We start from the raw sequence: 27,091 nt of genomic DNA on the forward strand, positions 1-27,091 counted from the left end.
ATTTAGCTCAGTGGCAAAAGCGCCTGCCTGGCAAGCGCAAGGTCGTGAGTTTGGTTCCCGGTACCGGAGAAAAACCAAAAAAAAAAATAAAAAATAAAAATTTCGAATGAACTGCATTTATCGAAGTCTATCTATCCTGTACCTATCTATCAATGTATCTATCTATCTATTGAAATGTGTATACGTGTGCAATATATAATTATGTCTATACCTATAAAATCTATATATCGTATATTATATAGATAATCATATATATATATGACAGCATGAGTGGCATAAGCAGTAGACTGCAGAGCTCCTCAGCTATGTTCCTTTCTTTTCTAGTACTTGCTCCCAAGAGCTTTTATCACCCTGTCCTTTTCACCTCCAGTTTTGCCCTATCTCTACTGCCTTTGTAGGGTGGTGAGAGGCTCTGGGATGCTGTGGTTTTGTGTTCCATCACCTCTTCCAAAACTGGAAGTACAGCAGCATCAGTACTATGATTTGAGTTTGTTTTAACTCACACCTATAATATTTAAAATTATTTTCTTTTCTTTTTTTTTTGGTTTTTCTCCGGCACCGAGAACCGAACTCACGACCTTGCGCTTGCCAGGCAGGTGCTTTGCCGCTGAGCTGAATCCCCATTCTTTTTGACACTGGGTAGAAAGGTCAGGCTGGCTTACTACGAGCCACCTGTAGCTTGCTATGTAGCCTAGGTTGGACTTTAACTTTTGGCAATCTTCCTGCCTCAGTCTCCTTACTGCTGGGATTAGACGTGTGCACCACCATGCCCAGCTAAGATATTTTATAGTTGTCATGTGGAGGATATGGCCCTTCTGAATTTTTTCGATAAATCATTATTTTAAGTCGCCATTATTCTTGACCATAAGCATGCTGGGCTACTGTAGTAAAATGTCTCAAACTTTGTTGATTTTAAAGCAAGGGTTTTTCTTTTCTTCTTTTCTGTTCTGAGATTAGAATTTAAAATATACTCAAAAATAGCCTAATTATAGGAGAAAATTCTTTCATTGACGGTTCAATCCATCACCTGTGAGCATTCCTTTACTTGTGTATGTTTCCCTCCAGTGTCTGTGGGGTAAGGTTTCTTCTGCCTTCACTGTACCAAATGCTCACCGCATTCATTTTATAAGCTCACTTATGATTTGACCTCCGAACCACAAGATAATCTCACCCTCAAATCCAAACTTTAGCAACACCTGCAAAATTCCCTTTTTCTTACACTATTCGATATTCTAAGAATCAAATTGTGATACAATTGTACAGTCATTATAAAGTCTACATGCTTTTAAACTTATTTAAAAAGATTGATAAATATAGTTTCTCTTAAGACATTTAAATATATATGAAGCCTTAATGTTATGTTTTATTTTGGCATTAAATCAGATATTCATTTTATTTATATATGTGAACTTAATTCATACCCACACTATTAATAAATACATTAGATATACCTGCAATACTATATATACTTTCTCCTTTTTTTTGAATGAGGTTTCACATTATAAATTCTTTTTAATTATGTTATTTAATTAAAACACAATTAACATAATTATAAAAGTTTGTTTTTTCTAATATGTAGTTACACTGATAGTTATCTAAAATCAAATATTTACTTTGGGCATAAACACAATTTATACCCTGGAATTTATTCGATTGTACAATCATTTTCAGTTTTTAACCTTCATATTCTTATATACAATTTATGCATTTTTAATTATTCATTTAAAAATAATAAGCCATTAAGGAAGCATAACATACATGGTGAAAATTGCACAAAATATAAATACACACAATGTATACACATTTCCATAATCACCACAAAACTGCTTCATCATCTACATTTCCTTTTTAGCTTATTAGATATGTGTGGGGAGCTTACTTACCTGGTGACGAGCTGGCATATGTACATAACACCACCCGCTTCATTTTTCACCCGTTATTTCTCCCCTCCTCGCTCCTTTCATCTCTTTCTTTTTTTTCTCTCTAGAAAAATCTATCTCCCTACTTCCTACTTTGTCTTTTGTTTTGCTTTTTATTTTTACTTTGGGCTTCTCATATAGGAGAAACCAAGTGATATTTAAGCTTGTGTGTCTGATTTATTGCAGACACATTGTAGTCTCAAATTGCATCCATTTTTCTGAAAACGATTCAAGTTTCTCTTTCCTTAAAGCAGAGTGGTCCTCTGCTGTGTATAAATGCGTTTTCTTTATCCATTCATCCGTTGATGGCTGCTGTCAAGCTTCAGCTATTTTGAAATGTCCTGCACTAAACATGGCATGCATGCCTCATTGTAAAACAATGTCTTCAATCATAATCATTGGAACATTCTTTGTGTATCAAGATTTCTATCAACCAACTGTGCTGGCTCCACCCACTCTGTCCCTAGGTTTCCTTCTCCAGACCTACAAGTTGCTGTGCCCATGGCTATGCCCGTGGCTGCCTGAGGAGACAGAAACTCAAGGATAATTATTTCTATTGAAGATAAATATATGAGAATATGCCTCTGTGCTAATAACTACACTCAACTCATTACTTGGAAAAAATCATCAGTTGTCTGTGTTCAAAATGTAATTCATAGAGAATTAAATCCTCTGTCTGGCGTTATATAGTTAGTAGTTCTTTTAATATGGTAATTCCATTCTACTCAATAAAATATTTTGAAAAAATGTGTATATCATAATAATTTAATTAGTAGTAAGTAACATAGTTTAATTTTAAGTATATGCAATTGGTGACCAAAGAACTCCTTTAGGAAACCTATGTTTAAAAATTAAACCAAAAAGCAATCAGAAAAAAAGTTTTTTTCACAAAACATCCACATTGGTATCTCGCCCAAGGAATAAAACCAATGTGTCTATCACCACTTCCATAAATAAGTTCTAACAAGCACATATAAAGTAATTGCAGATTTTGTTCTATATAAAACTAATTCCTTTTATTAGACATTTCAGCTTTTGTTTCTGTCTTCTTGGCTTTTAACTAATCATTTCACCCAAAATGTCCTAAGTACTGAGAACTAATTTATTTTAAGTTGTACAAAATTTAAATAATGCACATAGAAGGCATATTAAAAATATTTGTTGAAATGAATGTATCTCTTTATCAGTCAGGAAGAAATATATTAGTAATTAGCAGCGTCTCACAATGAATTTAGCAATTAATTGAGTAATTAATTGTTTCTTTCACTTACTAGGTTATAATGCTAAATAGAGCTTTAGACTATCTTCTCTTTGATGGTTGTACCCTGCACAGAATAACGTTTAATTATTTTTGTACCAATTAAATTGTAAGCAATGGAATATCTAAATCAATCAATTTCTGATTATCTACATCTAAATTATAAAAACTAAAGATACAGGATTTTGTTCAACAATTCTATATAAGCCACCTTTTATCTATGCTCCATTGCTGATCAAGGGCTGTCATCCCTCCTCTGTGAGATATAAGTTCAGCTACTACCACATTAAAGTTTGCCTGAAACTAAAAATGTGCCAATGAATTCTTGGAATTACTTGGATGCTCAAGACTTGACAGGCAGCATAAACTGAATTTGGCAATTGATTTAAGAATATCACCTGGAAGCGTTTAATCCATTAGGAAGAGTCTTACCTTATTCTTTTGAAGTGCATTCTTACTGCATTTCTTGCATCTTTCTGTATCTTCATGATAAATTACATTAGAGATTTTCTTCTGGAAATTTCTTTTTTCTAATAGTAGATGTACTTCATTTTTGTAAAGTTGATTTTACCTTATTAAAATAATTTTGCATACTTTCATATTATTCATTAAATTAATAAACAAAAACTACTCTACATTTACCCCACTCCAAAACATGGTGTTAGTTTATGCATGTCATTTAACCTGACCTATTTTGAATTACTATTTTATAAAGTATCAGATTCTTTTCCAGTTACATATATTTATAACTAAAACCTAGGTTAATACACCCAATTGAAATATTTTCCATAGAGAGAAGTAAGAATATTTACGAGAAACCTGTGAACAAGACAAATATCTTAATCTTGTAAAGTTTACAGTTATGTACATAATGACAGAAGTACTTTTTTGATAAAATAAAATAAGGTAAACATTAAATGTTTTAAATGCTAATTTTTATACATTACTAGGTCAATTATTTCTGATGCTGTGAAGATTGAATGGAAGGAAGAATGAAATGTCCATGAGAGCTGTGAGATATCTGAAAAAATGGTGGAAAATTCATTTAAAGTGACATAAACAGATGAGAGGTCAAAGTTACACTCACTATATATTAGAAAAAAAATAAATGACCCACATCAAAGAGTCCAGAATGTACAATGGAATTCTAGATGAGTGTTAGGAATTAAACTCTAGAAAACTCTTAAGTTTTGACAATAAGACCTCTTTTTTTGACAACATGTAGGTAGTTTGCAACTTTGACAGAAGTTATCTCTTTTGGATTTTAAAATACTTACAGTTTGTAGTCTATATTTATGTTTATTTTAATCATTCATTTCTTCCATTTATTTTGAGTTAGTGAATCTCTTTGTTGATATGTGTATGTTTTCCTTATTAAAGCTTAGGCAGTTAAACTTGTGGCTTGAAAACATTTTCTTGACACAATAGTTATGAGCTGTTCACTAGGTTTGTTTTTCTCATACTGAAAATATAAGAAGTGTTCGTTTGAATTTAAGGTTTATCAATCCTTGGTGGCTAGATTTCTTATTTGCCAATTTGGAATTATATACACGTGATAGTAGTTGTATTCTAGATTCTAAGTTTTTTAAAAGAAAAAGAAAGTTGAAAATGGGTATTGAGGAACATCCTCTGATTGTTATATGCTGCAATATGTTTATTCCTTACATGGCCACATTTTACTACACATAACAATTTTATTTTTCACAATTTGTATGATTACGTTTGTGTTTTCACTGAACACTCAAATTCTCCCTCTGATTTTCCTTTTAAAAATGTTTTTCATTTAAATATTTAAAATTAACATTAGGAGAAAGCGTAAAGGGACCTATGCCTTTAATAATTTGACTTTATCTGGGTTTTAAAAAAATTATTATGCACTCTGAAAATACAGATGTTAAAATATCAGATATTTTCTTTCCCAAGCGATTAGCTTTAGTTCAACTCATATACAGGCTGATCCTCTTTCTTTGCTGCTTATATCAGCTGAGCATTCACCAGCATGTGAAATGGTTCAAAGGACAAATGTTGGCATTTGAGGAAAACTACTAAGTGTCATTTTCTTGAGAATGTCAAATATGAATTTCTCTCTATTATAGAAAAAACCGACCACACTTCTCACACAGAAGTTCCTTCAGATTTTGTTCATTCTTGGTAGTAGTCACAACAATAATTTAGTCTCTATATATTAACTATTACAAAGGAGAAAATATTTGGGGAGGCAGTATCTGATTTGTTACTACCCCAGCAAGAATGAAACTGAGCAGTCAATTTACTGAAGATTTCATGGGGTCAGAGTTAGAGTTTGAATATATAGTGAATGCATATGAATGTGAATACATTTAATTTATTAGTTTCCCTGAAACTACCCACATGAAATATGAATGATTTAATGAGTGGATGTAGCAACATTTTCCTTTTTTTCCTCTGACTAATACCACTATCTTTTGTACTTTGCCTTAACACCAAGAGAAGGAATTATAATTATCTCCCAGCACTCACATGCAAAATGATTGCTCATTCATGCTTATTCATATAATTGTTAGTTATTGGTGCACTTAAAACCCTCAGTGTGCTTTAAAGTATATAAATATTGAGCCATTTGCTAGTTTTTTAATCAACTTTATAATCTTACTAAAGTAGTCTTACTTTATCATCTTATTTAAGTTACTGAAGTAGAAAGTATGAATTAAGAATGCCATGTATCCCACTGATACACTTTGGATACACTGAGAATAAAAATGTAGCTTAGCCTATTACCTATGTTCACTGAGATCATATAATACTGAGAGAGACAAGATAAAGAAAAGCTGCCGCTCAAATCCAGTGAAAGTGCAATAGATGTCTTAGTGATTTCGTCAGGATGTTTCAGATAAAATCATGCTTTTAGTGTAGTTGTAGTTATTATGATATTGTTAAACAAGCAGTTAGAAATTTCAATGAATAAAATAATGTTTTTATTTAGTTTATGAGATTATACCAAATATCAACTTTCATCATTTTCTTTCATTCTCTTTTAAAAATCTCAAAATTGATAAACAGGACTATACTGATAGGATTATTCAACATGCCTTAGTTATCATAGTTTTTTCTTAAGCAGAGAAGCCAAAGCATAAATTCTACAATTTATGCTTTAACTTTTCAATATTTCCAACATTTATAATTTAAATATATACACATATTTAAAATTTATAATTTATATTTTAACGACAAGGAGAAAATATGAAAGATTTCAGACTAATTTATGCTCCACAGTACATTTTCAGTATAAAGCAAAAGAATTCTACCAAATGTGTAAACAGTTGTCAATTACTTCGCTCAGTCTTAGTTTTAATACTCACATTCGCATACTTTTCCAGTGGGTTAAAGGGACTGCTTCCTGCACCATACAAGAGGTAATTAAAATATATGGTGATCATTTAAATCAAAACTGTGTCTTTATAAGGAAAAATATGTTGAATGCTGCTGCTGAATGATGCTCTAAGGAAAGACAGGCTGTTAAACAATACTTCAGTGTGTTCTCATCCACCTTTTCAATCCTTATCTGTTATTATGGAATTTCCTGCTCTTTCCTGAGTACAAATGACCATGAATGGTAGATGTTTTGAACCGACTCAGACCAGAGACAGCAATGAGAGTGCAGCTAAAGACACTCACCAAAGAGGACTTCCAGAGCTGCTTCCCAGTTGGCGAGGAGGATAGAATAAGTATGTAAGAGGTGTGGGGAATATTTCGTAGGGGATTAATGGCAGTGTGCCTTTTACTGTAAAGTATTTTAAAAAACTTAAACATCGACCATATTTTTATTACATTATGTATTTATGAGAGGCAAAAACAAAATACCTGTAGTCCCTGAAGAAAACACATTATTTGACTTTAAAATACCCATCATATTTTAAGCAAACAAATACAAATTATGAAAACTTTCAAATTTAATTTTCTTCATATTTTCCTAGAGGAAAATATATTTTGAAAATTTCTAATATTAATAAAAATACTTGACATTTGTTTCAATAAGATTTATAAACTTAAAATTATCATATTGGTATTTTTTGATATATTGGATTAAACGTTCCTGTTTCTCATCATGTGGAGGAAAAAAAGCCTGAAATATGAATCTATAATATCATCATACAGAAATAGCCCTCGTATTTATATGGTTGTACATCCTTCTTGAACTCTTCAGTCGTGCTTTCTTTCTCTGCACATTTCCAAGTGAAAATACCATCCAACTTCCTTTCATTATATCTCTATGGGTATTCAGGGAGGTCAATATGATATTGCTCAGCATGTGCTTATGAGCAGGAACTTTGTGCATTAGTTTCTCATGCTCTATGTTCCTTAATAATTTTATGATCTCTGGAATGAAAATTTTAATAAGAATGAAACATTAGAATTAGAACCTGAAAGAGTGAATAAAATCTAGGTGTTATAATACATATTATGAAAGGGAAGCAAACTGCACCAAAGGAAAGAACAACTTGGATGAGGCAAAAGAGAAAAGAAAGGAAGAAGGGAAAAATTATGTATATATGTGTATACAGGATGGCTTTATTGAAAAGAACAGTTAATATTTAATTGTTTTATTAATCTTACCTGCCTATATTTTTTTTTCTGTTTTTTTTTTTTTTCTGGTACCAGGAATCGAACTCACAACCTTGTGATTGCCAGGCAGGTGCTGTGCCTCTGACCTAAATCCCCAGCCCCTACATGCCTATATTTGTTTATCTGAGTATGCAATTTGAAGATATCAACATGTAATACAACCACCATTGTTAATTTCCTATCACTTTGTCTAAAATTCTGCATTGCTTTTATTATTTTTGTGGTTTTTTTGCAAATGTATGTGTATTTTTTAATGTTTTCATTCTTTTATCTTTATAGTAAAAAAATTAAAATTAAAGTTAAAACTGCTTTATTAAGGTATGTTTAACATACAGAGAGTAGTAGATACACAACTTGTGTAGTTGATGTGCTGGGGTTACCCACTAACTTATTTTAGAGAAAATGTAAAGCCTGTAGATGCAGTCATATAAAAAATTGTACTAAACGGTCATGCCATAATATGAAGTATTAAAATTTTGAATTATTACACTTTTCATAGAAGTGTTTATAGGTGATATTAGAATGGGTTGTGAAAATGCTGAGTATTGCCTGTGTCTCACTTCTTTCTTTCTTTTTTTTTTTTTTTGTCTTTTGGAGACAGGGTCTTGCTATGCAGTTCAGGCTGAACTTGAGCTCACTTTGTAGCTCAGCCTGGTCTCAAACTCACAATGATCCTCTGCCTCAGCCTCCGGAGTGCTGGGATTACAGGCATGTGCCACCAAGCCTGCCGGCTGTGTCTCATTTCATTAAATATACAATGTGCTGGTTTTTTTCTTCTAACAATTCCTGTCTCTGTACACTTATGTGAACACTTACTTTGCATTTTAAAATATTTTAAGTGATCCTTTAGCAGCCATTGAGGTCACAATGATTGTTTTATGTCAAATTATATATGCTTTATCATTATTTTACTTTTAACAGTGTTACCCAATATGCTTAGTATGCATATTGTATTAATATCTATTTAATATCCCTTCAATCTGGCTTTGTCACAACAGTATTAAACAAAAGGATCCAAGGATAACATGTATTTGATGATTCCTGTTAATTCATCAAAAATAAATTAAAATGCAATTTTTCTCTCTATATACAGAATTGGTAGTACTAATACAATATTCAGAATTATTTTAAAGCATATATTTTGATAAAAATATGAGTAAAATTGTTATATCATTCATTAATTGATTTTATTATTACAAGACATAGCTATGTTAGTGCACATATCAATAACCTATTCAAATATTTTTGTTTGTTTCATTAACATATTTATTTACTGTGTCAATAATTTTATAAAATTTTTGTGTAGGGTTACTATTTTAATGTTTGTGTGAGAACATTTTGCTCTTTGTATCACTGATTTTATTTGTCACTCTCAACGTATGCACTTTTAATATTTTCTCTACAAGTTTTGAATTTTTTTTGTTTTGGTGGGCTTTTCTACTTTTTCTTCTTTTAGTTTTTGCTTTCGTATTTCAAAGGAATGTACCAGTCACCTATGTTTGATTGCCATATCATCTCATCCTTAGTGTCTTACTGAAAAACACTGTCTCTTACTTTCTGTGAGAAAGAGGTGGGTTTTGTTTAATAGATCTATGTCTCTGAATTTAGGAGGCTACTACTAAGGTGCCAGTCAGGACAACAGTTACCTGAAGGATCAACTGGAGGAAATCACCATTTGAACCTCTCAGGTAGCTCCTCACATGTTGTTGGACAGAGAGCCTCACTTCCTCCCATAAACCAGGATATATCATCTTTTATCAGCCAGAGAATTAAGAGAGACAAAGACACCAAAAAGCACTGAAGTTGCAGCCTTTCAGTAATCAAACCGGAGCCGCTCACTGCTACCTTCTGTTGCCTTAGAAGCAAGTTACAAACTATAACATGCATTCAAGGGAAAAAGGTTTTCCTTCAATAAAATTATATCTATACCATGGGGCAAACTTCACTAGGAGCTGTTCTGTAGCCTGTTTTCTACATAGCCTTGCTCAATGTTAAGTTGTGTGTGTGTGTGCGCGTGTGTGTGCATTAGTCTATTTTGGATGCTTAACTTTTGGGTAGATTTTCAAGCTAAGTTTACATCATGATTGGTCTAGTATACTTTGTTATTAATATATTTTTTAGTTGCACATGTACTTAAATATATCAAAGAACTAATAAGATTTTAGTACTCAATACTTTAAAATAAACTTTGGTTTTTCCTGATCCATGTTTTTATATTGTTTCTTTTTTCCTTTTTAAATACTGCATATGCTAATTTAGTGAAGTTATTTGAAATAGTTTTAAAACTATAAAAATAATTACTAACATTGAGTAGAGAAATGCTAATTTATAGTTTCTACTTCCATATAACTTTTCAGGTATATTTAAGCCATGTCCCACAAAGCTATCTTATAAATTTATAATTATTAGGATCAGAATTCTTTCAACTATGTGAAAGTTTAGAAAGAATTATTTCTTTGAACCATACATGAATGAGAAAGATGAACTTTAAAATGATTAACCTGATTAAAGTTATATACACAATATCCTCATTATATATGATATTTTCAAGTTAAGATTTTATGTGCTATTCTTAATTTTCTAAACATATGAATGAAAAATATACATGCACAAGTGATTTTCAGTAATGTTCCCTCTTGATGCTCTTCAAATGTATAAACAATCTGAATATTAACTTTTCATTTGTAAAGAGAAGGCATTACTTTTTAACACAGTAAAATGAGATAATTTTTCATTTAATTTTATTAACTACATTGCTATGATACCCTGATTTTAATGTTATGTTGGTTTTAGATATTTACTTTAAATCCTGGATGCATAACCTCAAATTTTCTCAAGTGAGCACATTTTTGCTGGTGGGATTCCCTGAAGACATTGGACTCCATGTTATTTGGCCTTTAAATGCATCGTCTTATCTGCCACTATCCTGGGAGCTTCCAAACCTGCAAGATCAAAATGCACTACCTCATTGGTCCTTCTAGTTCTGAGGCTTCCAGCTCTTTCAACTAAGTAACCAGGAGGTTCCTAAGATCTGCAGCCTGTAGGTCGCTAGCATGGTACTATCCAGCATAGTCTCATGTAAGCCAATCTAATAAGTTTCCTCCTATAATTATGTATACATTCTATTGGTTCTGTCCCTGTGAAGATTCCTAAATAATAGAATTTCCATTGAATGATTTCAAAATGCAGTTTTTATGAACTTTATATACTTGAAAAAACAAATGTTAACCCTAACCGGAATGCATCTTTGAAAAATAACAAATATCCATAAACAAGAAATTTAAACAATCTGGATTCTTTCACTCTATGCATAAAGTGCATTGCTTAAAATATATTTATTGAAATATTCCAGTCTTTGGTAGAAACTATTGATAATTCTTAATGAAATTATATATTTTAAAAAGGTAAGTGTTTCTTTACATTTCCTTTCAGTTTAGTCTGAATTTAATCTATTATTTGCTATGGCACAGTAGTTTGAAAGTGTAAAATTGGGACGGTTACATTTATAAATGTTATCAAAGTATATGTCAAATTACACTTTGTGTGACTAGTAGTTTTTCCATAAAATTGAAAAGTTCCTTATCTTCCGAAATATAGGATTAGTGCCCTCTCTTCTAAATTCTTGTGGTTATTAACTCACTGCATCTAATTCTGCATACTTTTACATACACATCTATGAGCAGATGTTGTACTAGACATTAGTGAAAGAATATTAAGTAAAATCATTTCATCATTCCTTACTCTCAAAAAATCAAACACAGATGAAAACTCACCTATCCACGACACTTTGCTTAATTCCTTGCAAATAAGTTTAAAATGAAATAAACTTAGATTATGTAATAATGGAATGGCAACTTCTTTCTGCTTCCTTTTTAGCCTACAATTTTCTGTTTATGAATTTTTCACAGAAATTTTCTTATATGTTGTCCTTCTGTAGTTTCTTTCCTATGCAAGGATTATTCTTGTTTTACTCTGTGTTGTTTTCACAATAACGAATACTCTGTGTGTGCTTAATAGTTGTTGACTTTAAATTTTAGTAACCATTTCACACAACTTTCTACACATGCAAAAGTCTGTTTCAATATTTTCAGGTCACTGAATGGTGAACAGACATGTGCCAGAAAAATGAACATATAACTAAGCCCATCAGTGAATGAGGATGCCTCCTGGTCTATGTCAAGACAAGATTTCTGTTCTTTGTAGTACACTGTACAGGCCTATCATCAGAAATACTGGACAATATTTTAAAATCAGAGTTTTCCATTAGTAAATTCACCACCACAAACTGTTTTATCATATTAAAGTATCAGGGCCTTTGGGCCAGACCCTAGCTGTGCAGGCACCTGGGAGGCAGGCCGCCTGTGCTCAAGAAGCCATGCGGTGGGGAGCGTCGGCCTTTGGACTGGACCCTAGCCATGAAGGCTCCCAAGAGGCAGGCATTTGGTGCCCGAGAAGCCTGGCAGTGGCACGTGCTGGCATGTGCCGGCCCTCAGGCCAGCCACTGCTGTGAGGTCAAGAACTATCATGGCATAGAGAAGCAATGACATGATTGGCCTGCTGTGTGCTGGCCACAGAGGCCCACGCAGGGATGTAGGTGAACAATCCCAACATGGAGAAACCCCTGGGAATATATGCCACCCAACAGGTTGCTCTTGCCTCTGCCACTGAGAACCAGAAAGGTCCAGAGTTAGTGGAGGAGCAGCGGCTAAACAAGGACTCAGAGAACATGAGAATGAAGGCTATACCCAAAGACTCAGAGGTCTAGTTGACCAGGGTCACAAGAAACATTCAGAAGTTGGAAACCAGGAGGACCTTGTGCAATACCAGGGGAGACCCCTTGGAAGCTATTCTTCCCCTGACAGTACAGGTTGTGGTGGAGGAGTGTGTGGAGCTCTGGAGAAGTCTGCACCAAGATTCCTGCTGCCTGTACTGACGGTTGGGGAGAGGACACTAAGTGGTTGCAGGGTCCCAATGCGCTGGGAGGTGGAGAGAAAAAGGTACAAAAAATGGCTTTCACCCCAGATGGCTCACTTGAAATGTTAGTAAAAATTGCCTCCTCAGTATTCTATAGCTGTGATGAGGAGGAGGCCAAGGAGAGAAAACAAAGAGCCCAAGAAAAAGCAGCTGCTTTTGTTGCAGCACTAAGAGAAACAGACCCTAAGTCTGATTCTCGGGGCCCCAAGAAGTACTTGACGGCTGCATTCATCTGCTATCACTGTTAAAAGCCAGACCACCTCAAGAGGCACTGCCTAAGAAGCCCTCTGGGTCATGCCCTGAATGCAAAGGTGACCACTGGAGATCAGTCAGCCCTCTGAAGTGGAGGCCCCAGGCCTCAGACCCATCCTACCAGTTAGTCTAACAGGAATGAGGGGGCCCAGGGCATACTCTGCCTTCTCCCTCTGGCCAGATGGTCATCTCCATGGAGGAGCCCTGGGTAATCATGACTATAGAGGAACAAGAAAACAGCCTGTTGCTAGACACAAGTGCAAGTCTCTTGGTCCTTTTCAATCCTAGCCTTCCTTCCAGCCATCACACCTCAGTGAAAGGAGTCACTGGTGAGGAGGTAACATGCTATTTTTGACAACCCTTAGGCTGTAACTACTTGTTACATCTTCCTTACATATCTCTGCTTTCTGAGAAGCTGCTTTGAAGATATCACCATGTATTACAGCAGCCGTTGATATTTTCCTACTGATCTGTCCATAGCTCTGTAATGTTTTATTGTTTCTATGCTATTTCATAAATGGCTGTATGTTTATTACTATGTGTTTCCTACAACAACCACTGAGAATAGTCAATGAATATTCATTTGGTCACTCATGTATATCTCTGTTTATTTTCTTTAGAAACCATTTTGAAAATACCAAAGTATAGTACAACAACCATTGATAATAACCAGCCACTTTCATCTGTAACTCATTATTATTTGTCTCTTGTTTTCCTGAGAAACTATCTTGTAGATAACAATATATACAACAACAACCATTGATAATTTCCTACCACTTTGTTTGTAATTCATTAAGCCCTCCTATTACTATGTTATCCTTCTTTTACTCTTTAAAATAATAAGAAAAAAATAGACCATTGGGAATATAATACATAAAAATGAAATAAAGTACCAGGCTTCTCAGAAAATAGAGACATATTATTTTATGTTGCCTTTTTTACCTACAAAAGTAAATAATCAATGTTCTCATAAATAATAGAAAGTGTTGATAATAATCAAACTCTAAAAGTTCTTCAGTGGTGAAATTGAACCCAAACTGTGATTATCAAACATTATGCTTGCCAGTGAGTGAGGCAGTATTATTTTGGGCCAAACAACATACAATGTGATCAGTGATAAAAGTAACACAACTTCTTTTTTTAATGTTTATTACTTTAACAAAAAAGCAATGACTTGTGAGCTGCAGGAAGGATTTCAAAAAATCACTCACTTATGGTTGTGCTTTGCAGTTTCTGTGCTGTGACAAAAATAACTACAATGGATGTTTAGTTTTTTTTCTTTTTCTCTGAAATAATGTTCTCTTTATCATTACCCTGAGCACTACTATGAGCAAGAATTCATACATTAGATAAGAACAAACCTTTCTACACGTGTCATTATGTCACATGAGGTAATGTTATTTTGACCTAAGTATCAGTAAAATGAGTTCAAGACTTTAAAGCCAAGAGATATCACTTCCAAGGCATGTGGAAGTTCACAGTGCAAGTGTGGAAACAACAAAGTATTTGTCACGCTGCACTTTTAGCATATTTTAGGCATATCAGTTGTGCGGTATACTCAGGACTCATATACTTTTAACTTTCATAAAGATGCTCCAAAGAAAACTGATGAATGGATACATTATGTCATTTATTAGGACTTCCATAAATAGGTTTTGCAAACCATTTCCAATTTATTGTAATTACACTTCATAATGAATATAAAGAAGAAATGAGGGGCTGGGGATTTAGCTCAGCGGCAAAAGCGCCTGCCTGGCAAGTGCAAGGTCGTGAGTTCGGTTCCTGGTACCGGAGAAAAACCAAAAAAAAAAAAAAAAAAAAAGAAGAAGAAGAAATGATATAGGATATGGTATTTGGCAAGGACACATACTTAGACATTCTGTTATTTAGCAACAGTTTTGAATACTTAACATTTTGGTGAACTTTTAGGTTAACAGAGAATTTTTCTTTCTAAAGCTAATGTTAAATTCTGTATATTTTATTCTGGGAAAAGCCAAAATACTTCCACCCAAAAGAAAAAGTGACATTTTCATTCTGTACAGCCTGCTGAAAACACCACATGAGCTAGAGTTTTAATCCATGTCAGTGAGCTATGCACAGATTGATTTTAAGTGTAGCATTTTATTGCTACAGAAGGAAAAAACAGCATTTTCTGCAAAATAAGATTAAATAGATGCATAATGGGATTTTAGTGACAGAGTTGAATTTTTATACGTATTTGTTGCTTGTGCTGTGTGAAATTTCCTTTCTGCATTTATTGTATGCTTAAAATATCAACTATAAACACCCTGAAGGGCAGGTGCTGAAATGGCAGACTGAGACGTTATCCCATCTGTGTAAAAGGTTACCTCCACATTGCAATGCTTAACATAACCTTAAAAATCCATAACTTAAACTCTCCTTAATCCTATTTTCTAGTTTGAAAATGACTTAGAAAAAACATATCCTAATAAGTTAAATATATAGTAAAGAGTAGCACCTTATTTTCACAAAACAGTTGATCACACATTATATAGTTGGCATGATTTTATAAGCTTTGAGTCGATTTTGCATATGCTTGTTGATGTTCATGTGTGTCAAATCAGAACACAGAAGTATTGTTTTCCTTTTAACTTGTGCATAACATATTTATTTTAGTAGCTTATTCTATAATTTACAAATACTGAGAATAATATTGAAAAAGGTGTAGAAAAGTTTTATTTCTATCTCAGTTTAAATAAACTTTATTTCACATAGAAAAAATTCCACAATTTTAAGATAACATTTTCATATTATATAAATTTAGCAGGCAGAGTTTTTAGTGTTCATTTGATATCTATCATTTTTTAAGGGATTTCTCTTGTCAGTATGGAGGAAAGATCATTAGGATTATTATGAAATATATTCTTGTACTATATATTGTTTTATTTATATGTGATATATTAATGTTAAATCAATTTTATTTTAAACTTTTGCATAAATATATCCTGATAAACTGACAAATAATATTTACTTCTTATAAAATTTCCTCAAATTTTAAGTTTGATCTACTCTACCCTTTCCTATACTCACACAATCACATACAATTTCACAGTCCTACTTTACCTGATGTTTTGTTTCCTATGTCTTCCATGTTCCTATTGTATTTTGTTACTCTATCATAGAAACACAATCTACCTCAGTATATTTTACCATATTTACATATTTCACTAATTAGCAATATATTCCCTTGAAATAATTTTATTTAAGTGATTGCCAATGTCTGCATGGATGGTTGGAGAAATTATTCTCTTCTTTCAGAAATTATTCTTTGTACTTCTAGTCGTCCTTATTTAAACATATAAAATGATACTAAAATTTTATTATTAATGTTACATGACATTTAGATGGTGGACAAGTTTATTAATGATTATTTCAAAAATTAAAGATATCATTTTAGTCCTTTTCCATTGCTCTAACAAAATACCTTGGACTGGATCATGCATAAATAGAAGACTATTTAGTTCACTGTTTTTTTTTTTTTTTTTTTTTTTTCCGGTACCGGGAACCGAACTCACGACCTTGCACTTGCCAGGCAGGCGCTTTTGCAGTTCACTGTTTTGAAGACTGAATGTCTAAGATAGAGGCACCCCATCAGTTCAGCATGCAGTGACGGCTTGCCATAGCTGGACCACCACATGACATTTGACATCATGGTGGAAATTTAACCAGGTAGTGGAGCTCACATGTAGAGATGGTAAGACTGACATGAGAGGTAGATCAGTCTTGGTATTTCTCAACATCAGCTCAAGAATTCATCGAGGTCATAGATATACCCCAAATCCTTTCCAAGGGCAGCAGCCCTCATGTCTGAAGGACCTTGTAATTCTTCCTGCTCCTTTTACATTGCTGTCCTGAGATCTAGCCTCTAAACGTGAATTTCACCCACTTGAACTATATTAACAATATTATGATATAACTTTTGAAGCAGAATTGTAACCCATACAGAACAATTACTAAGCAGTTATATGATATAAACTTCAAATATTTTCACTTGAAATCAATTTATACTTTAATTAAGAAGACAATTCCCCTCAAAGTGAGCAAAATAAAGCTGATTTAATATTAATATTTTTATACATCTGAAAATTTCTTTAAATGTGTTCAAGATAATGTTTTAAATAATTAAAGATGTGAAATATTGAAACTCAAAAGCAAATCTTTTGATATAATATTTCTGAAATTGAAAAAAATATTTTGTTATTCTAACAGAATTCATCCCATAATTACCTTCTAATTAACTAGACAGGTCAATCAAAAAAAAAAAAGCAGTGTATAATCTGTTGCCTTATTTCATTCTTCTGTTATCAATTTCTCATCTTGTGAACTTTGGGACACTGTGTACATTGCTCTGTATTCAAATTTGATAGCCAGGGACCAAGAGAAAATGACTATAGACATTTAGCATATCTGCTAAGTTAAAAGTTAATTTATATAAAATTATACCTTCCAAAATGTTAATAAATTGTACTAAGACTCAATGTGAAATAATGCGATATAATTAACAAATACATAAATAAGTCACAGTTATTATGCTAACCTATTCAAACACTCAATAAATACTTTATAAGTATTCTTACATTTCATTTTTATAGTAAGGAACAATGGGAACAGTGCCAATCCTGTTGGTTAAGCTATCTAACCACAGACAAAGATAAAGCAAAACAACTCACTTGTTAAGCAGAAAGCATAACTCAATAATGTGATCTAGATCTAGGGTCATAATGCAAATTTAGAAAATTGGAGTATGTGGTTTTAGAAGTTAGCACCAGAGAGGTGTCATCAAATGGATAGCCACCGGCAGGTTTCCCAGGGTTTTGGAGTATGCTATAAACTAGAACACACTAATCATGTGTGAGTGGATCACTCTCCCAAATTAGGGGTTAATGGCTTGGGCTTGATTTTAGAGAAAGTGAAAAAAGTTAAATGTGAGTATATATTGAGTTTTCACCTCTCAAAATCACCCACTTTGTTAATGTGAAGTCAAGTTTTCCAAAGAAAACTAATCTGACAGTTTCAGTGAAGTTGTCCTTAAATTGTTTCCAGAATTACTTTAGGTAAATATCCCCTAAGAATTAATTTTATAGAAGAAGAAAAAGTAGTCTATTTACAAAATGATTTAGAATGCTAGCTATTATTTGTGGGATGAGAAAGATAAATTAAAATGGTGGTCACAGAAAAAAAATTGTACCTAAAAATTTCCAACTTTATATGCAGTCCAGTTTCCAGGTCTGTAGTTGAAAATTAAATTATTAGCTGCTTATGTCCTCTAACATTTTTCTCTTATTTTTTTATGTCTTTTTTTTGAGACAGGTCTCACTGTGCAGTTCAGGCTGGCTTTGTACTCACTTTGTAGGCCTTGCTGGTCTCAAACTTGCAACAATCCTACTGCGTCAGCCTCCCAAGTGCTGGGATTACAGGCATGTCCCACCATGGCTGGGTAACATTTTTCAATATTATATGAAGTGTTCTTTCTTTGAAGACTCAATCTTAGTGCTTTTATGTTTTTAGAGATTTGCAAGAATAACATGTGAATAGGAGCAGTTTAATTTTTATGGATTGATCCTTAGGAGAAGACAATAATAGATGAATTTAGAATCACATATTGATTGTAATGCAATGTGCAAAAGTGGCACATTGCCATAGTATGAGGTTTTAGGGTTATATGATAGGTTGAAAAAAATTGATTATATGTGTTTCAAGAAAACTACATATATAGGTTAGAAAAATGAGAGGTAACTGTGAGAAATAGAAATGTAGACAACATGAAGAATCACAGTTTTAAAGCCTTTTAGTTCACACCAAACTTTCTGTAATCCTAGAGAGATGAAAAATGCCTTGGTTTTATTTTAAGAAGTATCTTTTGAATTAAATAATACTTTCATCAGAATTTTTAGTCATGACTTAAACAACAACAGTAATAAAGTGGTCTTCTTTTCTCCTTCCTTTCTTTTCTGTCTCATTCATTCTTTCTCCTTCTCTTACCCTCCTCGCTTCCCTCCCTCCATTCTTCCATCTATTCTGAGTGCATACATTTTGTGTCTAAAGCATACAAGAAATTCATGAAGCTGTACACCAAAAATAACTCAATAAAAATACATAGATGAACTGAACAGACACATCTCAACAAATGACCAATAAATAAATAGAAAAAATACTCATCATCCATCACCTTTAGTTGTTAGAAAAATCAAAATTAGAACAACTATGAGATTCCATCTCAATCCAGTAACACTGGCAATCAGCAAAAACAAGAAAAATAACACGTATTGGCAAGGATGTGAGGAAAACAAACGTTTCTATATATGGTCATTGGTAGGAATGTGGACCAGAAGAATCACTATAAAATTCAGTAAGGAGATTCTTAAAAAAATGTTAAAATGGAAATTCCATTTGGCCCATCAGTAGCTCTCCTAGGTATATTCTGAAGAAGCCCTTTCCAGTCTTGGAATCTACCACATTTTATAAATCCCTTCCTTTATTTTGAAAGTCAAAGACTTGGCATATCTCTTCTCACTTTTGTCCCTTGACATTTTCTTCTACCTCTCTCTTTTACTGTTGATTCTTTGTAAGTATATTTGATTTCAGCTCCACCTACATAATTCAGGATAATCTTATGTTTGTAACAGTTTCATACATTATTTCTTGTTAGACTATGTTAAGTAAGTAGAATTTTCCCAACCCTGATTTATCAATCATATTTCTATGCACTATCAAAAAGTTTAATTTTACAAAGGGCAACATTCAGTGATCTCTTTTAATAAAATTTAAATCTCTTTTAAACTATGGGCAATAATAATAATGAAATAAGCTACATACACACAAAACCTTTTTATCCTGAACTACAAAATTTCCTATAGCCACATATGATATTGATCAAGTACTCATTTCCACAATGACAAAGTAGTTGCATACATTCCCATAGAGCACTAATGTTATCTTGCCATCAGCCTTTTAAGCATTCTTATCCCTACTACCGAAAGCATATATTTCCAAAAGCTTTAACCTGATCCAGGAAAATATGTGCTCTTAAAATTTAATAAATACCAAGTTCTAATCTGAAAAACTTATAAATCTAAAATCTTTTCAACAAATTAACACTAAGAAAACATTTGGTTTCTTCAAAACAAAACAAAAAATAATCTCACAATTTTAAGAAAAAACAGTAACATACAATATCTCTTAAAATTGATAAACATTCTTACAAACAATTGTAGTTTCCCTTATTATATATTAAAAAATATAAATCAGTTCAGTATCTTCTTTAATAACTTATTGGAACAGTGTTGTCTAAAATTAGAAAAAAAAGTACATGAATCGTATACCTCAGCTGTTATAGTCAAAAATATTATTTGGATTTTTCACATTAAATAGCTAAAGTAATCATTTGTTTAAGGTTAGGTGTTTACCAACATCAGGTACATGAAAATTTAACTGTCTTTTGCTGGGTAATCTAACATACTCATGACTTGTAGGGCCCAGAATATGAGGCACATTTTTCTACTACTGCAATAGTAGTAAGTGATATTTATGTTAAATATGAAAATAAGTATTTTTCTTATCTCTAATGTTATCTTAGATAACTTTAAACTTCAGAGAAACTTTTCTGTCCCAATAGCCCCTGATAATTATATTTTGCATATTATGAATAGTTCATACCCAATATTTCCTTTATACATTATGCATATATTGCTTATTACTTTTCCCAAACTCAATATTTGTTTAACACAATAATCTCTTGCAAAAAAGGCGCTTATCTTCTATAAATATATTTTCATAATATTTAGTAATTTTTAAAGACAGCCAGCTTACGAAATATGTAAATAAAGCTGATCTTCTTTGCCTTCTCATATCTTTCTCTTTCTTCTCCTCTTCCTTCTTTCTCCACCACACATTGTCTTTCTTTTTTGACATTTTTCAACTTTAAAAAATATTTCCTAATTGTTTAGAAACATTCAGGTATTTAAAATACAAGATATTTGTTAGATCTGTAAAATTAACTTCAAAAAAATTTTAGTATCATTATACTAGTATATTATACTATAATTACTATATATACTATCCTATATATAGTATATACTTTACTATACTATATACTATATTATATACTTTATAGTATATACTATATATACTATACTATATACTTTATACTATATATACTATAATAGTATATATGCTATACTATAATTAGTATAAACAATTTTCAAAGTTCATGTTTGAAAATAAAAACATTCTGTGGTAAAATATTATGAACTACATAATAAAATATGATATCATCTAAAGGATAGTGATCAATTTGATACAAACAGATTTTTGATAGAAGGAAAGGTTTTAGACAGGTTCTACCCATGTAAACCTGTAGGCCTTGAACTTTCTATATGAGCCAGAATATTCTGAGACTTGTAATCTTTCTGCCTCAACTTCTCAAGAGCTGGAATTACAGGTTTGTGCCACAAGGGAAGTTCAAATCTATTTGATTTGAAATCTATTTGAGGGTCCTAAAGACCCTCAGGTGAACAAAAATGTTTGGAATTTTATTCCTACTAATATATCTGAACCGTTATCTGGATACATACATCCTTGTAAAGTTGCTATACATAATTGAGATATGTATCACAGGATTTACAGTGAACTAATAATCAATTTGTTATCACAATGAAAATAATGCATTAGTGTGGTGGTAGCCGATACCACAAAATAGAAAATGTTCATCACAAGACTAAATATTGCTGCCTGTAATGCATTAACTTAAAAAGTAAATCTTGTGTTTGTGTTGAATTTAAGCGTAAAAATTGAGTTACGGAATATAAAGTAATTTATCAAAGCTGCAAAAATATGAAGTGAAGGTAAATTTTAAACTGTGTATTGTGACTTCAGAAACCACACATCAACATGATATAGTCATCAAAACTGTTATCCAACCAGTACAATTCAGTAAAATTATTTTTGTTGTTGTTTTTTGGTTGTTACCATTTTGTTTATTCTTTATTCAGTGTTGAGTACAAATCCTCATTGCATTTTTTGTTTTGGGGTTTTTTTGGGGGTTTTTTGGTACTAGGAATTGAACTCAGGACCTTGTGCTTGCCAGGTAGGCACTGTGCCACTGAGCTAAATCCCCAACTGCAGTGAGCTTTATGTTTTGGAATAGGTGGTACACTAGTTATTGATATTTAAACTTTTATACTGTTAGAATTCCCTGTGGCTGAAATCACACAGTCCATAAACTTTGCAGATAGCCTTCTTTAATTTAGTAAAACTCACTTCATGGTTGAATAGCTCATTTCTTTTTAGCACTGAACAATATTCCATTTTCTGGATGTACCACAATTTCATAATACATTCACTTGATGAATCACGTATTGGTTTCTTCAAAGTTTTGGTAATGATGAAGAAAGTTGTTATAAATATTTGTGTGCATAGTTTTGTGTGGAATATGTGTTCTACTTTTTAAAATAAATATCAGGCAAGATTTATTTTGTTATTATTTTCTCTGAAATAATGGAAACACTTGTAACAACTCTCCTCTCTTCTTTCTGAGTCTTCACAGACATCTTTAATGTTTGCATTTATACCAGTAGTCTCTCAAGTCAGTTTAGATTTTTGTTTTGTTTTGCTTTTCTACCAAGCTCATCAGAGCTCTTCCAGCTTCTATCCATCACCCGTTTACAAAGCTATTTCAACCTGTAGCAGCCCATCTCCTGTACTGAAATCTCTATTAGTTTCCTAGTGTTGGTACAACAAGATAGTACAAATGGCATGACATAAAAACAACAGCGGTGCTGCAGCTACATTTCTGTGGGCAACAACTCCATGTTCCTTCTCTGGCCTCTGTGTTAGGGTCTTTCCCTGTCTCTTTTAGAGACTGGTAGCTCCATGAACTCTTGGATTTTAGCATGACTGTGACACAGCACAGTCTAATACATAAGAAGTGGTAAACTGGAAGTGAAAATGACAATTTAAACTTCCTAGCTTGCCGTAAAACTAGTTTATACTATTCTGCTCAAAACAAGACATAAAAATGTTTAACTTTGCTTATCTGGTTCCAACTTTTGTATTACCAGTTTTTTTAAGAATTGTAAATCCAATTTCTTTATTATTTAAAAATTAACCTTTGCCCCATTGTTTATTTATTTAGGGTTCTTCACTTTGCTTAGCAGTTTTATGCTGCGATGTTGAATGATTTTTTTCCTTGACACAAAAGCCTTCCTTATTGGACACATTTTATCAGCACTCAGTGCAAACTCACCCTCATAACTAGAAAGACTTCTGCTGGGCTTATTGTAGGTTAGGGTTTTCTGTTTCTTTGGGTTTGTATATTTTTTTTGTTTGGTTTTAACTTTCAGCAGAGATGTCATTCTATTGTTTTCCTGATCTTAGTTTATGCTAAAAGGGAGGTCATGGACTTGTGTTGCTTATTTGAATGTCTATGTCTTTTCTCCCTGTCGGTTTTGAATATTTTATCTGTTGTTTTTTTCCCCTTTGGTTGTTGTTGCTCTTTGTTTCTTTTTTAGTTGCTATGAGTTTCATATAGTACGTCTGGGTGAATTTTTCTTTGAGTTTATATTACTTACTCTCGCTGAGCAGCTTTCATCAGTTTAAAAAATTTGGGAATAAATTGCTTAAAAAAGTCTTTTGCCTTCTTCAGTTCCACCTTTCTTTCTCCCAGTTTGCATAATTAGGTCTTATAACTAATCATTAATATTCCCCATGTACTCTTGTGTTTTCATAATTTTTCACATTTTTTTGTCTTTGGATATTTTCTATTGGTTTTACTAGTTCTCTGTTCTATTTTCTGTTATGATGATGTAATGAGTTCTTCATTATAGATTCTACACTACAGACTCTTCTTGTTCAAGAAAACATCAATATTTTAATGTTTGCAGAAATATTGATAGAGTAATTTTTGTACCTTCATTTTTATTTTTAAGAGTAGCCTAAGTATAAATGTATTGTCTGTTAATGCTTATCTACGAATAAATTATGATTTGTTGTCCTCTAGATTATTGATCACACTTTGCTGCATCTTTGTACAACTGCTTTTTAAATTTGCAATTGTAGAAAACTATAATGGAAGTTGTAATAGTGATTTTTTTTTTTTTGTAAAACAATATTACCCAGGTACTATATATATCTCCACATTTAATTTATTTCTCTTTTCCCATTTTTCTTTTCCGTTTTTTTTTTTTTTTTTTTTTTTTTTTTTTTTTTTTTTTTTTTTTGTCTTTTGAACTTCAGGCTGGACTTGAGCTCATTTTGTAGCCCAGGTTGGCCACAAACTCACAATGATTCTCCCACTTCAGCCTCCTGAGTGCTGGGATTACAGGCATGCACCACCATACCCAGTCCCATTTTTCACTTTTTGTTGACATTTCCTCGTTTTCACTGAAGTTTGTTGAGTCTTCTACCATTTGTATTTGAAAAATTATGGGATCTTCTGTCCTGCTTTACAGAGCTGTGGGTCTTTTTTCTTTGGATTTAGATATTCTTCGATTCTAAAATCTGACAGTTGTTTTAAGAGTAGAAAGTCTCTACGTTTTGAACTGATTCTTCAGTCTAACAAATTGTTCTTTCCTGCACACTATGTTGATGGCAGTTTTGAACCTAAACATAGGTTCTATTTCCACAAGCAACCTAGAGTCAAAAAACGTCTTAGGTTTTGATTTCTCAATTTTCTGTTATTCAGGAAAATACTATGGGGCAGCCAGAGGATTTTTCTGATTTTCTTTTCTCTGAACAGCTCTTTGTCCAAACCCATTTTCTAGAGGAGGTAAGATGCCCAAAGAATGAAATAGCCTGAAATTTTCACATCACCTCAGACAAGCTTCTTTCTTTCAGAACTGCAAATCATTTGTGCACACCAGGCCAAATTCTTTCACATGTTATTAATGTATCTTTAGAGTCTCTCCCAGTTTTTGGTTAATAGTATTGCAGTGAATCTAAATCCTAGTCAAGAATACCTTCAGACATTTGTGTTGCTATGCATGATTCAAAATTTAAATGACATAATTTTCATGTTAAAATCCCAGAGAGTAGGGATTTTAATTAAATCACCAATTTTATAGCATAAGCTACAATATAAAATTTTATAATAAATTTCAATAATTAAAATAAATTTTTCATTGGACAATCTGATCTAAATCTTAGGCTTCATAGTCAATCTTGTTTAATAATTAATTTGCTTTTGTTTCTCAGTAACTTGAATTTATTTTGTAAATATTACAGCATGAAATAAATAATTATGTTATGCAACATTTACAAATAGCAAATATATGAGCATTAACAATTATATTTCATTATCATAACCAACTTCTGATGCTTCAGTATCACTATTAAGTTCTTAAATGACATGTAACAAATAACTAAAACAAAATAAAACAAAAAATCAAGTTATGAAGACTTTTTTTTACAGAGAAAGTTATTAGAAAGCCTTAATTACTTAATGCAAAAGCCAGTAACATTTATAAAACACTAAATGAATTTTAATGAAAATTTTTAAAATTCATGTGCATTTTAAATATGAAGCTCTGTTTTACACACACATACAGTTGTAGGTCTATTTTAAGTTTTTGTTTTATAAACGTGGTTATTTGATTTTATTTGTGAATTTGTAGTTAGTGAATTACTTAAGACATATTTTAATGTTTAATGGATCTCACATATTAAAACAAAATGGTTATGGCTTTCACACATAAAATTCAAATCTGATCACAGCAGAGTGGTCATTGTAGCTACATTATGTTTGTGACAAAGGATCCAGTTGTCATACACTCTTCCATTCACAACATGGGCCTTTTCTGAACAGCCAAGATATCTTTATCTTTAATTCTGCATTACATCCTTAGAGAAGGAGGAAAGCAAAGCAGGATAAAGAAGATTTACAATTGGATTTATGGAAGGCCAGTGAGTACTTTTTATCAATTCATCAATTGTTGGGCATTTGGGCAGTTTCCAAGATTTAACTACTACAAACTGTGCTGCTACAAACATGGGTGTGTATACACCATTGTGCTGTGATACTTTAAATACTTTCAGGAAGATATCCAGAAGGGGAATATGTTGGTCAAACAGGATCTGTAGTTTTGATTTTGAGGAATCTGCACACTGCTTTCCACAGTGATTGTACAAGTTTATACTCCCAGCAACAGTGGACAAGGGTTGCTTCTTCCCATAGGCTCAGCAGTAATTGCTATTCGTTGATTTCTTAATAATACCCATTCTTTCTAGTGTGAAATGGAATGTCAGCAATGTTTTAATTTTCATAATTAATTTAAATGACAATTGAATATAAGTATTTTATTTTAAAATTTATTTTATTTGATATATAGTATTTGTACATATTTATGGGGTACAGTATAATAATTCCAAAAATGCTTAGAGCATGTGTAGATCAAACCAGAATAATGCATGTTTCCATTTTTTAAACATTGTTTTCAAATAATTTTATTACTTAGTAATTTTGTAGAATATGGTGTATTTCAAACAATGTAGACTAACTTCATCTCAAAGTTATTCCTAATTAAATACTATAAATGTAATATTCAAACAAATATCATTAACAAATGGTATCACTCTCTATTTATGGTACAATTATAGATTTTATATATTATTTATGCATGAATTATAATATATACATACATTCTGCTTTCTGCTACTACCTAGCATTAATCTTTCCCTCTAATATCAAAAGGTATAATATTTTATTTTTTCTTGCTAGGCTATCAAAACTACTTATTTCATTTCTCTGAAACCTCAGAGCTTTTGCTTTTACCTCATTTGAGAAGACTGATAACTTGTGACTTATCAATTGTTCACTTTCTTTGTTACTAAGGAAAAATTAAGTATTTACTTACTATGCTAAGTGACACAGAGAGAACCAAGCAAAGTCATCAATCCAGGAATACATCACACTTCAGTTATTGTGTTTTCTCTATCACCATCTAGTACTTATTAAACAAGAGCTTTAAGGAAAATCCTATTTTACTTGGTGTGAGATATAACCAAGCTTACAAAACTCAGCTTACTGCCAAGAACCTAAAAGAGCGATAACAGGGGCTGGGGATTTAGCTCA

The sequence above is a fragment of the Chinchilla lanigera genome, unplaced genomic scaffold (assembly GCF_000276665.1).
Source record: "Chinchilla lanigera isolate Chin_1 unplaced genomic scaffold, ChiLan1.0 scaffold00005, whole genome shotgun sequence".
Lineage (NCBI taxonomy): Eukaryota > Metazoa > Chordata > Mammalia > Rodentia > Chinchillidae > Chinchilla > Chinchilla lanigera.